General features: G+C 37.7%; 1 protein-coding gene across 2 annotated transcripts in view; it reads left to right on the plus strand.

The window, feature by feature from the left end:
• Positions 1–14,858: 14,858 nt before the first annotated feature.
• The window catches only part of LOC126272167 (uncharacterized), a 167,167-nt gene continuing 166,408 nt past the window's right edge, over positions 14,859–15,617 (plus strand). The window contains exon 1 of one of the 2 annotated variants that reach the window (XM_049974807.1): positions 14,859–15,607. The gene's annotated coding sequence lies outside the window, so the exon portion shown is untranslated. The remainder of the gene's footprint in view (positions 15,608–15,617) is intronic. The other variant, XM_049974808.1, reaches the window with a different exon arrangement.

The raw sequence follows: 15,617 nt of genomic DNA on the forward strand, positions 1-15,617 counted from the left end.
TTCACGTACGTTCGGCTGCTTCGCCATTTAATGCTATTCGAGTTCTTCTTGAAAATCAAAGTTCTCTTGTCCATCGTTTTGAAAAACTAAAACATGACGGTTCCCGATCAGTTCATGGCAGATCTAAATTTGAAGGGTTGCTAAAATATCTCACGAAGTGGTTGTATATAATGGAATTAGTTGTGCTTTATGAGGTCCTTGAAACTCTGCAAGTATTATCATTCTTTATGCAAAACAGAAACTCTTCAGTCCTGAAAGCAGAACAAGAAATTTACATGGCTATAAATCTCTTGACACACTGAAAAGAAATGCCTCGATGTGAATTGCGATGATAGTGCAAGAGGTAGAGGAAAAGTCCTCATTCAAAGGAGCTATCTTGGGACAAGTATAACAAATTTTTAACACTTCAGAAGAAATTTTTCAGGCTTTGGTAGACAATATAAAAAAACGCTTTGCAGCCGTATTATACTCAGACACGGCTTTATGACGACTATGAACGTGTATTTTATAGGTGACATTTCAATGCTTTGTTATGTACAAAGGAGTATTTTAAAATAAGTGGACACATGTGTGTGCCACTAGTCAAAGATTTTCGAATCTGTAAAGAAAATCCTCAACACATTCCCACTTATGTGGAAGAATTTGCTGAAGGCAGTTGAAATTATACCGATATCTACGACTGAATGTGAACACAAATTTAGTACCATGAGTGTAACACTGATTGATCTGAGAAACCATTTACAAATTCTGACACTTTCAAATCTACTTTTTACTTCAGTAAATGGTCCTTCACTCTATTGCTTCGATGCAGAAAAATTTGCAGCGAGATGGCTCAAGTCTCATACAATAGTGCCCCAGAGAAAGCAACTGGCAAGCACTCTAATTCATCTAGTGTGTTCAAGAGCACTCTGTAAGTTAAAATGACAAGTGTATACTATAGTATGATTTGTAAATAAGCTTTATCAATAATGTGTTTTTAAGATGCATCAAGAAGATAATCATAGATTATATATAGGTAATTGAAGGGCTTTATATACTAGAAAAAGTGTGTACTACACTTGCCATATAATGTGTAAATATATATACTCCATAACCCACTAAGACATACTGCCTGTGGTAAAAGTGCAAATCGCACACTTAGTGAAGTAGCGTATGAGGAATGATTTTTACTTACATACTGGCGACTTAGTGCATGTGCCTCACGGTGATCTTCAACTGTGATATCCAAGATGCGACAATAAAGTTATGAGACTGATTTTCTTTGCAAGATGTGGCAACCCAGCAGGCTTCTGTAGGCACAATATCTTTGACCTTGATCTATCTGCTGCTTCTAGTCCAAGCGGCACATCGATGCAACTGCTCAGTCGTGAGTTGTGCTGTAATAAGTTAACACGTGTTTGTGTCTCTCATCACGGAAATAGAACTGCATAATATTGTGCAACGGTATGCCCTTTCTTTTTGCATCCCCAAAAGTCTCACACCGCAACATCGAGAAACACGAAAAAATGTGGTAGCAGATCTGTTAGAGCAAACAGAAATCAATCCAGAATTGTTGAGCCATGTTATCACTGGCAATGAAAGTTGGTTTTTACATGTACGATCCAGAGACAAAACGCCAAAGTTCGCAATGGTGCTCAAAGAGATCACCCAGACCAAAGAAAGGCTCACATGTCAAAGTCAAAAGTGAAATGCATGCTTGTGTGCTTCTTTGATTCCAAGGGAATTGTTTATAAAGAGTGGGTGCCTCCTGGACAAACAGTTAACCAATATTACTACAAAGAAATTTTAGAAAGACTTCGTAAAAGAGTCCTTCGTGTCTGTACCAACATTGCTGATAACTGGATTCTGCATCACGATAATGTGCCATCCCATACTGCTGTGACAGTACAGCAATTTTTAACCTCAAAACAAATTTCAATACTACCACAGACACCTTATTCACCAGATATTGCTCTGTGCGACTTTTTTTTATTTCAAAGAGTCAAAACGGCGCTCAAGGGACACCATTTTCGAACAACAGAAGATGCCCAAAAAGCTGTGACGAGGGTCTTGGAGGATATTGCAGAAGAGTTCCAGAAATGCTACCATCAGTGGCAAAAGCGCTGGAAAAAGTGTGTGCTATCAGAAGGGAACTACTTTTAAGGAGACAACACTGAACTTGACTGAAAAGCTAAGCAACATTTTTTTTCACATTAGTCTCATTACTTTATTGTTGTACCTCGCATATTATAAACGTAAGTTACAAATGTTCACAAAAGTGATTTATAGAACTGTCGTCTTCAAAAGCTGTACTTATTTGCAGCAAAGAGTGTAATATTAAATTAAGGCTTTAATTTACTCATGTTGAGTTCGTAGGGGCGATCTGTAGTGATTACTTAGGAGAAGAAGAACTTCTTAGACGAGATCGCTATCAAACAAAAAAAACTTTATTGTAGACAAACTGTTTCAGTAAAACTAAGTTACCATTTTCAGATCTGTAATAAAATCACAAGACGTGCTACAAACTGTTATAAAAAGAATGCAACATCCCTTCATAAAGATTACACCAAACATCTTGTGCCATCTACACATAAATTCTTTCCATTGAATTTCCTGGTACATGAAACATGAAATAAGCGATGCATTCGCATGTAAAAATTACAATTACTATGTACATCAAAATTGGCCAAAACATCCTTCCCACAACATAACACGTTATACCTGGGTGCCACAAGACTAACTGAAAATAGCTAATGTATGAGATGAACTGCCCACAAGCACTACAGAAGTCGCTGCAGTACATAACTTCTATAAGCGAAAGTCAAATACGCAATTTAAAAACAACCTTGATTTCAAATACACAAATATAATTTTCTTCTGAAATATTTATAAAATATTTTTGAAAACCGCTGCAGACGTCTGTGTGCCCAGTCTGTGATGCAGACTGTAATTGTTCCTGACGGTTATCCGTTGGTATCCTACGTAGTATTCATGGCCATTATGTAGGCTACCACATTACCTAATTTTCTGATGCACTAAATATTATTCATTCACTATAATGGCATAATTTTTAGATTGGTTGAGCTAGTTTTAGGTTGAACATCACTGTATTTTGCATTTAATAATATACTAAAATTTTTTAGCAACCAACGTACATTCTGTTTTTTACAATAAATTAAAATATTTTTATATTTCTCTTGAAATTATGCTTGTCACTTTCTAAGCGATACTGTCAAAAAATGGTACTTGCAGTTTTGTAATGAGGTAATGCAAGAATTGCAAATATATTGTATAGGGTTTCTTTGCGATATCCAAAAAATTTTATAAACATTTCAGAAAAAAAATTTATTTATGTATATTTCGAATCAAGGTTGTTTTTTAATTACATATTTAACTTTCACTTATAGAATCTATGCACTACAGTGACACTTGTTGTGCTTGTGGTCAATTCATCTCATGCTTAGCTATTGACTGTTACACTTGTGGTTCACTGGTAGATATGACGCGTTATTTCATGGGAAGGATGTCTTGGCGAATTGTAAGGTACATAGTAACTTTAATTTTGGCATGTGAATGCATCGCTTGTTTCATATTTTATTGACCTGGAAATCCAATGGAAAGATTTTATGTGTAGTTGGCACAAGAGGTTCATAATAACTTCTATGGAGGTATGTTGTCGTTTGGTTCTTCTGTGGTTTAATATTGCATTATTTGTGTAACAGTGTATAGTACTCTTGTCATTTTATTACTTATCTGAAGATGGTTTACCGAAACCGAGTATCTACACTAGTTTTTGTAGCGATCTCGGCTAAGAAGTCCTTCTCATCTTTAGTAAATTATAGCTGTTGTAATGCAACACAATGAGTAGTAGCAAAATTGCTACTTAAAGGTCTCTGCGGTCGGATCGTTGACTTTAGCATCACTTGGAAACCGAGCAGTCGACACGAAATATTCCAAATTGCGCCGACATGTCACGAAAAGAACTAGGAGGTAAGCTGATTTCTAGTCGCGTAATAACAGTAGACAGACAATACCTGAGAGTGCTATAACATTAAGCTTCAGAAACCGGTATGGTCAAGTACATAAAACTTTGACTTCCATGCAATGCTGACTACTGAAGTTAGTGTACATAAAAACATTTTCTGTACACAGAATGAAATTTTCACTGTGCAGCGGAGTGTACGCTGATATGAAACTTCCTGGCAGATTAAAACTGTGTGCCCGACCGAGACTCGAACTCGGGAACTTTGCTTTTCGCGGGCAAGTGCTCTACAATTTTTTTTTATTTTTTATTTCTTTTCAAATCTCATTTTGTTCACTTTTGTTCGTTGCATCTGCTTGGGGCGGACGTCGGAAGGCATCTGTTTAAGTTCGTTGTTGATCCATTAACTCAGTTTTTTATTACAGAGGGTAGCTAAACTCTCTGACCAAACACGCTGAGTACCGTGCCGGCTTGCCATCTGATCCACCGAAGCACGACTAACGGTTCGCGGGAGAGCTTCTGTAAAGTTTGGAAGGTAGGAGACAAGATACTGACAGAAGTAAAGCTGTGAGGACCAGGCGTGAGTCGTGCTTCGGTAGCTCAGATGGTAGAGCACTTGCCCGCGAAAGGCAAAGGTCCCGAGTGGAAACATCAATAGCTCCAGTCGGGGCACACATTTCAGCGTCTTCGGTCAGAGAGCCGGTTGGCCTCTGTAATAAAAAAAAAAAAAAACTGAATATACGGATCAACAAACTAACTTCAACGGATGTCATGTGACGACCAAACCCTTCGATCAACAACGGGGAAAAAGAAAGGTAAAGATCCCGAGTTCGAGTCTCGGTCGGGCACACAGTTTTAATCTGCCAGGAAGTTTTATTTTCTGTACAGTTTTACACGTTACCAAACAAGTATCGAAATGGTGGATTTTTATTTTAGGTTAGATTACTAGAAATAACGATATTATTATGTTTAACAAGTTGACCTTTATTTAAACTTAAAAATAATGTTTAACTTCTATTTCATCCATTTACACCGAGCAGATGAAAAAAACTGAACAAAATCATAAGAAACAATCAATCTCCACGGTCAAATCGTTGTCTGCACTTACAACGTAGTGATGACTAAACATCGAAAGTACAACAATAATATCGAAACTAGCGACGTCTGATAAAAACTTTCAATACTAATCCAAAAGGAACAAGCAGTTTTTCAAGTACTGCGTAGATGTAGACATCACGAGGGTGAAACTCATATCAGGACTTCCGGTAACAAGATCTTGGTTCGCTGCCAGGCCACTTGGAGCACAGCAAGTTTATCAATCCATCTAACTTTCTTATTGACTGATTAAGAGACTTCCATGTTGGCTTTCTTTTCGTAGTTCACAGGAGTTGGTTTATCATATCGTGTTTCTAAATACGACTTCTTGTGTGTATTGCACTCTTTCAATTGCGTTGTATAAGAATGTTGCTCGTATTCCGACTGCCCTCCGCTCGCATCCGTAATACCCGGTGTCGTAAATGATTCTGTATTTGTTCTTGTTTCATATAAAACAGAAGCTGCTTTTGCGTTACTTGCTTTAATCTTTTTTTGCATCCGTTTGCCGTATTCTCACATTTAACCGAGAACTACATGTTAATAAGTTTATACAACTGTTATTCAACTTTATTAATTTTTGTAACATAATGAGTATGTAATTTTGCTTTGTATTGATTCTTATCACTGAGTGCCATGCATTCCACATTGGCTTGCAAAGCGTGGATGTAGACGTAGATGAGTATGCTTTGAGTTTTAATGTCTACAGCATTCTTTCTTGCAAGTGCTGAAAATGTGACAGTAGTTGATGCCAATGCTTTCACATGTTATTAACAGATACAGTACAATAAACAGGACATTTTAGCAGAAGTCAATGAAACATTCTGTATCCATCATAAAATGCGAGAGTATGAAAAACGAATCGGATTAAAAATAACGCAGTATACGGGCTACATACTTACAATGCATTTAAATTGAGCAATTCGCGCATGGAATCGTAAGCCGAAACAGACAGAAATCCACCGAATATAGGCTTCTGTTTCATACGAAAAAAAAATATATGTTGAACTAGTTTCTCCACCCAATATTATGAATGAAAGCAAAGATTAAGCATAATACTATCAACATATTTACAATACAGTTTAAAGAGTGCAATACACTTAAGAAGTGATAATCAAAAACATAATTTCCACTTTGTAACAGCGACATTGACTAAACTCCAAATTGGGTTCTACAATTAATAAATAAACTTTACTACCAGAACACACATTAAATATAAATGAAAAATGCTATCATCTAGTACTTGCAGTTCGAAAAGCAAGAATACAGATAATCGTACCTTATTTTTCAGTATTCAAACTACTGCAAACCACTGGGAGCGATACTATTGGTCTCTGTTTCCGTATCGTAACATGGTCCTTGAACTTTTATATCTTGGTGTTCTGTAGTAGACATTGTTTACACAGGTATAGCTGTCACTGTCACATTGAAGGAACTCTGTAGTGTTGCCCATGATAAACTCGTGATCTCACAAAAATGCGATATTGATCTCACTCCGTTCTTCACTTCCTTTTGAGATCACTAGGCATTATCAGATGATTGCAGGCACGTTTTCCATTAAAGTAACAATAATGGTAAACATATAATATGTACTCAAGGCTTGCTGCCTTTTCTAAAAATTAGGGTCATGGTTGTAACCACTTGACAGATATACTTTTGGTCTTATTACACCACCTGTGTCCATCGTAGAACTATTATTGTTTAAGTAAATGGCTCATTAAGCGAACGAAAACTGCGAAGCATGAAATAAAAATTCCAAAGACAGCGTTTTGCACTTTACAAAAACAAAATATTTATGTTTTAAGTATTTCAAATAAAACAGGTAATGCATTTGGAAGAAAAGTATTTCAAATGCAAAATAAAAACCGGTACCTATATTTTGGATTTTTTATTTGCTTTACTTTTATTTTTATTTATTTATTTCTTTATCTCTTGTTCTGGTGATCCATGTTGTGACATTATCACAGGATATGGAACGTGTCAATTTTACAAGCTTTTGGCCAGAATTTATGGTAATACATAAAACAAAACAAAAACAGTAACTTAGGTCCCACTGCAAAAAAATACATTTTAGATATAGATAGAGATTGTTGTTGTTGTTGTTGTCTTCAGTCCTGAGACTGGTTTGATGCAGCTCTCCATGCTACTCTATCCTGTGCAAGCTGCTTCATCTCCCAGTACCTACTGCAACCTACATCCTTCTGAATCTCCTTAGTGTACTCATCTCTCGGTCTCCCTCTACGATTTTTACCGTCCACACTGCCCTCCAATGCTAAATTTGTGATCCCTTGATGCCTCAAAACATGTCCTACCAACCGATCCCTTCTTCTAGTCAAGTTGTGCCACAAACTTCTCTTCTCCCCAATCCTATTCAATACCTCCTCATTAGTTACGTGATCTATCCACCTTATCTTCAGTATTCTTCTGTAGCACCACATTTCGAAAGCTTCTATTCTCTTCTTGTCCAAACTAGTTATCGTCCATGTTTCACTTCCATACATGGCTACACTCCAAACAAATACTTTCAGAAACGACTTCCTGATACATAAATCTATATTCGATGTTAACAAATTTCTCTTCTTCAGAAACGCTTTCCTTGCCATTGCCAGTCTACATTTTATATCCTCTCTACTTCGACCATCATCAGTTGTTTTACTTCCTAAATAGCAAAACTCCTTTACTACTTTAAGTGTCTCATTTCCTAATCTAATTCCCTCAGCATCACCCGATTTAATTTGACTACATTCCATTATCCTCGTTTTGCTTTTGTTAATGTCCATCTTATATCCTCCTTTCAAGACACTGTCCATTCCGTTCAACTGCTCTTCCAAGTCCATTGCCGTCTCTGACAGAATTACAATGTCATCGGCGAACCTCAAAGTTTTTACTTCGTCTCCATGAATTTTAATACCTACTCCAAATTTTTCTTTTGTTTCCTTTACTGCTTGCTCAATATACAGATTGAATAACATCGGGGAGAGGCTACAACCCTGTCTCACTCCTTTCCCAACCACTGCTTCCCTTTCATGCCCCTCGACTCTTATTACTGCCATCTGGTTTCTGTACAAATTATAAATAGCCTTTCGCTCCCTGTATTTTACCCCTGCCACCTTTAGAATTTGAAAAAGAGTATTCCAGTCAACATTGTCAAAAGCTTTCTCTAAGTCTACAAATGCTAGAAACGTAGGTTTGCCTTTTCTTAATCTTTCTTCTAAGATAAGTCGTAAGGTCAGTATTGCCTCACGTGTTCCAACATTTCGACGGAATCCAAACTGATCCTCCCCGAGGTCTGCATCTACCAGTTTTTCCATCCGTCTGTAAAGAATTCGCGTTAGTATTTTGCAGCCGTGGCTTATTAAACTGATAGTTCGGTAATTTTCACATCTGTCAGCACCTGCTTTCTTTGGGATTGGAATTATTATATTCTTCTTGAAGTCTGAGGGTATTTCGCCTGTCTCATACATCTTGCTCACCAGCTGGTAGAGTTTTGTCATGACTGACTCTCCCAAGGCCGTCAGAAGTTCTAATGGAACGTTGTCTACTCCGGGGGCCTTGTTTCGACTCAGGTCTTTCAGTGCTCTGTCAAACTCTTCACGCAGTATTGTATCTCCCATTTCGTCTTCATCTACATCCTCTTCTATTTCCATAATATTGTCCTCAAGTACATCGCCCTTGTATAAGCCTTCTATATACTCCTTCCACCTTTCTGCCTTCCCTTCTTTGCTTAGAACTGGGCTGCCATCTGAGCTCTTGATATTCATACACGTGGTTCTCTTCTCTCCAAAGGTCTCTTTAATTTTCCTGTAGGCAGTATCTATCTTACCCCTAGTGAGATAAGCTTCTACATCCTTACATTTGTCGTCTAGCCATCCCTGTTTAGCCATTTTGCACTTCCTGTCGATCTCATTTTTGAGACGTTTGTATTCCTTTTTGCCTGCTTCATTTACTGCATTTTTATATTTTCTCCTTTCATTAATTAAATTCAATATTTCTTCTGTTACCCAAGGATTTCTAGCAGCCCTCGTCTTTGTACCTACTTTATCCTCTGCTGCCTTCACTACTTCATCCCTCAGAGCTACCCATTCTTCTTCTACTGTATTTCTTTCCCCTATTCCTGTCAATTGTTCCCTTATGCTCTCTCTGAAACTCTGTACAACCTCTGGTTCTTTCAGTTTATCCAGGTCCCATCTCCTTAATTTCTCACATTTTTGCAGTTTCTTCAGTTTTAATCTACAGGTCATAACCAATAGATTGTGGTCAGAGTCCACATCTGCCCCTGGAAATGTCTTACAACTTAAAACCTGGTTCCTAAATCTCTGTCTTACCATTATATAATCTATCTGATACCTTTTAGTATCTCCAGGGTTCTTCCACGTATACAACCTTCTTTCATGATTCTTAAACCAAGTGTTAGCTATGATTAAGTTGTGCTCTGTACAAAATTCTACTAGGCGGCTTCCTCTTTCATTTCTTAGCCCCAATCCATATTCACCTACTATGTTTCCTTCTCTCCCTTTTCCTACACTCGAATTCCAGTCACCCATTACTATTAAATTTTCGTCTCCCTTCACTATCTGAATAATTTCTTTTATTTCATCGTACATTTCTTCAATTTCTTCATCATCTGCAGAGCTAGTTGGCATATAAACTTGTACTACTGTAGTAGGTGTGGGCTTCGTGTCTATCTTGGCCACAATAATGCGTTCACTATGCTGTTTGTAGTAGCTTACCCGCATTCCTATTTTCCTATTCATTGTTAAACCTACTCCTGCATTACCCCTATTTGATTTTGTGTTTATAACCCTGTAGTCACCTGACCAAAAGTCTTGTTCCTCCTGCCACCGAACCTCACTAATTCCCACTATATCTAACTTTAACCTATCCATTTCCCTTTTTAAATTTTCTAACCTACCTGCCCGATTAAGGGATCTGACATTCCACGCTCCGATCCGTAGAATGCCAGTTTTCTTTCTCCTGATAACGACATCCTCCTGAGTAGTCCCCGCCCGGAGATCCAAATGGGGGACTATTTTACCTCCGGAATATTTTACCTCCGGAATATTTTACCCAAGAGGATGCCATCATCATTTAATCATACAGTAAAGCTGCATGTCCTCGGGAAAAATTACGGCTGTAGTTTCCCTTTGCTTTCAGCCGTTCGCAGTACCAGCACAGCAAGGCCGTTTTGGTTAATGTTGCAAGGCCAGATCAGTCAATCATCCAGAATGTTGCCCCTGCAACTACTGAAAATGCTGCTGCCCCTCTTCAGGAACCACACGTTTGTCTGGCCTCTCAACAGATACCCCTCCGTTGTGGTTGCACCTACGGTACGGCCATCTGTATCGCTGAGGCACGCAAGCCTCCCCACCAACGGCAAGGTCCATGGTTCATGGGGGGAGGTTACAAAACAAAAAACAGTAAACAGTAATTTAGGTCCCACTACAAAAATACATTTTAGAGAGAGATAAAGATTACAAAAAAGTAAGTGTTACAGAGAAATAAATATTGCAAAATATTTGTTTACAATAAAAATATTCGGTATTACAAATACAAATTTGGACATACATTTGCAATTTACAATACAAGAGATGTTAAACACTGTAGTTCAGGAACTCTTCTAATGTATAAAATGATCCTTGCAATAGGAACTGCCTTAAGGTTTTTTTAAACAAGAGATTATCATCTACCAAGCACTTAATTCTTGAAGGGAGGGCATTGAAAATCTTACAGCCACTGAAATGGACTCTTTTCTGCACCATACTTAGATTTGACTGTTCGTAGTGGATATCATGTTTCCTTCTAGTATTGTGACTGTGATATGCATTATTCAGCTTAAAGATGGATTTTTCTTTCCTTATGAAGCACATCAACGAGAATATATATTCCGCAGTGGATGTAAATATTTCAAAGCTTCTTAAAAAGATTCCTGCATGTGGCTCTAGGATGGACTTCACACATGACCCTTATTGCTCTTTTTTGTGCACACAGTACTTTTTTAGCCAGTGGCTGATTTCCCCCAAATAAAATTCCAAATGCCATAATTGCATGAAAGTAACCATAATACGCTGACTTCATGGTTTCCATATTTTTATAAGAAGAAACAATGCACAATGCGTATGTTGCTGAACTTAGTCTTTTGCACAGATCCACAATATGGTTTGACCAATTCAGTTTGCTATCAATATGCAAGCCTAGGTATTTTGAGGAATCTACCCTGATTATTGTCAGCTCACCTACCTTTACAAATATTTCCTCATCTCTGGATGTTTTGTGGAACTGAATGTAGTTTGTTTTACAGTAATTTAAAATAAGACCATTAATGTTGAACCAGTTCACCGTTTCATTTAAAACCTTATTTGCCATTACCTTAAGCTTATCTACTGATTTATCAATAAGTAGTGTAGTGTCATCCGCGAAAATGGTGAATCTACAATATCCTGTAGAGAGAGGAAGATCATTTGTAAATATAATAAAAGGTAGGGGGCCCAGAACTGAGCCCTGCAGCACTCCACACGTGATGTACCCCATTCTGGAGATACTGGGACACCATCTTGACTATATACTACAACTTTTTGTTTCCTGTTTGACAGATATGAGTCGAGCCATTTCCCTGCTGCAGCACTTATACCGAGATGTGCAGCTTTTTGTAAAAGAATTTGGTGATTTACACAGTCAAATGCTTTTGTAAGGTCACAAAATATGCCAATCACTTTCAGTTTTTTGTTGATAGATTCCAAGAGTTGGACAGTAAATGCAAATATTGCATCTTCTGTTGCCAAACCTTTCTGAAATCCAAACTGACTTTTGCAGAAGCTATTGTGCTCACTGAAGATGCTTAACTATCCTGGCATGCATTAGTTTCTCTAAAACCTTTGAAAAGCTTGTCAGTAGTGATATTGGCCTATAGTTAGCAGTATCCACCTTTGCCCCTTCTTATAGAGCGGTTTTACAACTGCATACTTAAGCCTCTCAGGGACTATTCCTTGCTTATGTGACGCATCAAAAATGTGGCAAAGGACTTTACTTACATGGCTGGAGCAGTATATTAATAATGTGTTAGAAATGTTGTCAATTCCAGCAGAGTTTTTACTTTTCAGGGATTTAATAATCCTTTCAATTTCTTGAACAGTGACTGTTTTTATCTTCATATGTTGTAATGAACCAGGTACTCTAGCTTTCAAAAGATTGATGGCTTGCTTCATAGACCCTTGTAAACCTATTTTTTCTGTTACTGTTCAAAAATTGTTGTTGAATGTGTCTGCAACTTTTTTTGGATCGCTAACAAGATTACTCTCACTTTTGATTTGGAAATTTTCACTACAAACTGCATTTTTCCCCGTTTCCTTCTTAGAAATTTCGAGATAGTTTTTACTTTATTGCTCGAGTTGTCAATCTTTGCCTTCAAGCACATGTTCTTTGCTGCCTGAATTGTCGTATTCAGAACTTTATTGTAGATTTTATAGTGTGTAATCCTACTGTAATCATTTGAACTCCTGGCTGTAGCATATAGTTCTCTTCTTGTTTTACAAGAGATTTTGATGCCTTTAGTAATCCAAGGCTTGTTTCCAGATTTGAACAGGTTTTCTCTCACAGATTTTTTAGGAAATGCTTGTTCAAAAAGGCTTGTAACTTCATTGATAAATACATTAAATTTTGAATTAACATCAACTGTAGCATATACAGGAGACGAGTCCACAAGCCGTAATTGCTGATTAAATGTTTCAGTTGTGTGTATGTTTATAATCCTAAATGTTTTTCAAATGAAATGTTCTGTTCTTTGCACATTCATTTGGTTGAGAGTGAGGAATTGCCCTTCATGTTCAGAGAGACCATTTATAATATTTTTCATGGTAAAATTATTGCAAATATTCTTATCTACAAACACATTATCTATTAAAGTGCTAGAGCTGGCAGTTACTCTAGTTGGAGTGTCCACCACTGGTACTAAATTGTAACAGTACATTAAATGTTCAAAATCTGTCTTGTTTCTATTTTCTGTTAAAAGGTCCACATTGAAGTCACCTGTAACAATGATAGATTTAGTTTTCCTGCATAGCTGGGCCAGAAGTAATTCAGTTTGTCTTAGAAATACATTTAGATTTCCAGCAGGTGCCCTGTAAACAGCCAGAACAATAACAGTTGCACTGTCTGCTGTTAATGCCACACACCTCAAAATGTTGTTCATCACAGTATTTGCTTAAATCTAGGGATTTATACACTATATTATTATTTATAAATATTGCAACAACACCTTTTTGAACACACGAGAGAGATGCTTCACGCAACTTTGAATCCTCATCTCTCGTGTTACTCACCATAAAAAAACGCTGAGTTTGTGTTCTGTTGCGTGTAGGACGGGCAATAGTTACCGCTGAATATGTTGTTCTACGTGTTGGTTCCGCCACTGACGATTCTGCTGCTTTTGAGGATGCTTCTTTTTCTTTAGCTGAGACTGGTCCCATACCGGAACATGGAATTTTTCTGTTCGCTCTCTCTCTGTTCGCAATGGTTTCATTTATCATTTTACATACAAAGTTTTTTTCCTTCGTAATTTAGATGAATTCCGTGTTTGGTATGATGGCATCTGTTAAAATTCCCTATATCAAGGACGCTACATTTTCCAAACAAAGAACACATCTGCTTTATTTTAATGTTAGTTTTACGAATTTCTTTACTTACACAAGAGTGATACATTAGATCATATATGTGTGGTGATGTTGCAACTATCGTATTTTTTTGTTTACTGCGTTCCAGGAATTTCTTTAGTTCAGTGAGACAGTTATTTGCTTCGTTTTTCGCGTCATTATTTGCACCCGCTATACACGCAACATAGTCATTTTTTCCCGTACATTTTGTCTTTTAAATCAACACCAACAATGTTTTTTGCTTTTGCTCCTGGCTTCACAAAACCTGTTGCGTCGTATTTCGTGTTTTCTTTGAATAGTCTCGTCATTTTTCTGCCGTGACTGTCTGTTAAAAATAATACATTACTTTCGTCTATGCACTGTTGTATGTTTTGATTGATAGTGTCTTTATCATTACTACGTGCAATAGATGCCCCATTATTATGTATAATAGATGGCATGCTCAATTTCGCACCTTCATTGTTTGCGTTAACGCTGAACTCGGAGCCTGGATCATCATTCTGATTACAAAGTTTGTTCAAAAGTTCATGTTCCCTTACCGATGTTAGGCCTAAATCCGCCTCTTCACTCACGGAAAGAACTTGAAATTTGTTTTTAACCGCCAACTGTTTGGTGTTTTTACTCCCTGGTGGTGCTTTCGTATTCACACCTGTTTTTATGTGGTATATTTGTCCACTCGTTAGAATTTTTTTGCGGAAGAGAAATGGCCTTTTGTTTGACTAATGACTCACTTATTTCTTTTGGAAGTTCTGACATCTCACTACTCCATACACTGACGATTTGCTGAAGGCTAGAAATACACTCATTTAACTTAATAATTTCGTCCTTACAATTCACACACACTGTACTGTTACCGATATTGTTTTCGTTTTTCGCAGGAACACTACTCACTTCCACACACAACATCCCCGTCATTTTTACGTCACTGTCTCCGCCATTTTTACAAACACAGAATTGATATCTCTGTTTTAAACTGTTCAGAAAAAATTCTAAAATCAGCGACAACTTGATGAAAGCCAAGACTGGACTGCCGAGTGCATTGAGCCGGTAGTGCCGCCCTGCCGATAATTTGAGCGCACCGCCAACTGCCGCTCAGCCGAGCGCACCCGAGAGCTTCCGAAGGAGGCCGAAGCTGTTATTAGCTTTTGCAGCCGAGACATGTCAATTCCGCAAACTTGTCCCATCGTTGCCGAATACTGGCGCTCAAAGCTGGTTCTAAGTTATTGAGATCACCGAATGATTGTGTAGTATTTTGATGCATTATTCCCGTAATATCTCGTGGAAAGTTATCAAGTTAGATAGAGCCTACCTCTTCAGAGACATCAGTAGCACAGAAGTTGGCAAACTGTTCATGGTTCGTCTGCGCCCTCTGCTTTCGTGAGTAAATGAGGTTAACGTTGACCGTTGACTAAATAAATCCGATCAATCACCCAGCCAGCCTCTCGTTGTGAAAGACGTTACGGTGACACTTCTTTCATTAATTATAGTATTTGACTGGCAATTACTTCCGTCTTTCCATGAGGCATTCTTTCACTCTCAGCTTGAAGTGCTATTGGCCTAATTTTAATACCCGTGAAGAACTGGAAGAAATGTGTAAAAGTTAGCGTTGAACAGCGTTGCAGAAATGAATGCTTTTTTTCCTCAAGACAGCGGAATGTCGCGAAGACTACTTTCCCTTCACTCTACTACATTAACACTGGTTACATTAATTCAAGCTGACATCAGCCAGAAAGATGGTATGGTCTTGCGTTCTTCCGCCTTTGACTTCAAGCCATATATGAAGAGATCTACAGATAACAATTTTATTTGCACTCCGAACTACGATGCAACAACATTAGGCCTACGAGTCGTAAATAATATTAAACAGTCCCAACAAAAGAAGGCTGAGAAGTGAAGAGAACATGTTCGTGTACGTAAAT

This window comes from Schistocerca gregaria, chromosome 5 (genome assembly GCF_023897955.1).
Source record: "Schistocerca gregaria isolate iqSchGreg1 chromosome 5, iqSchGreg1.2, whole genome shotgun sequence".
In the NCBI taxonomy this organism is placed as follows: Eukaryota; Metazoa; Arthropoda; class Insecta; order Orthoptera; family Acrididae; genus Schistocerca; species Schistocerca gregaria.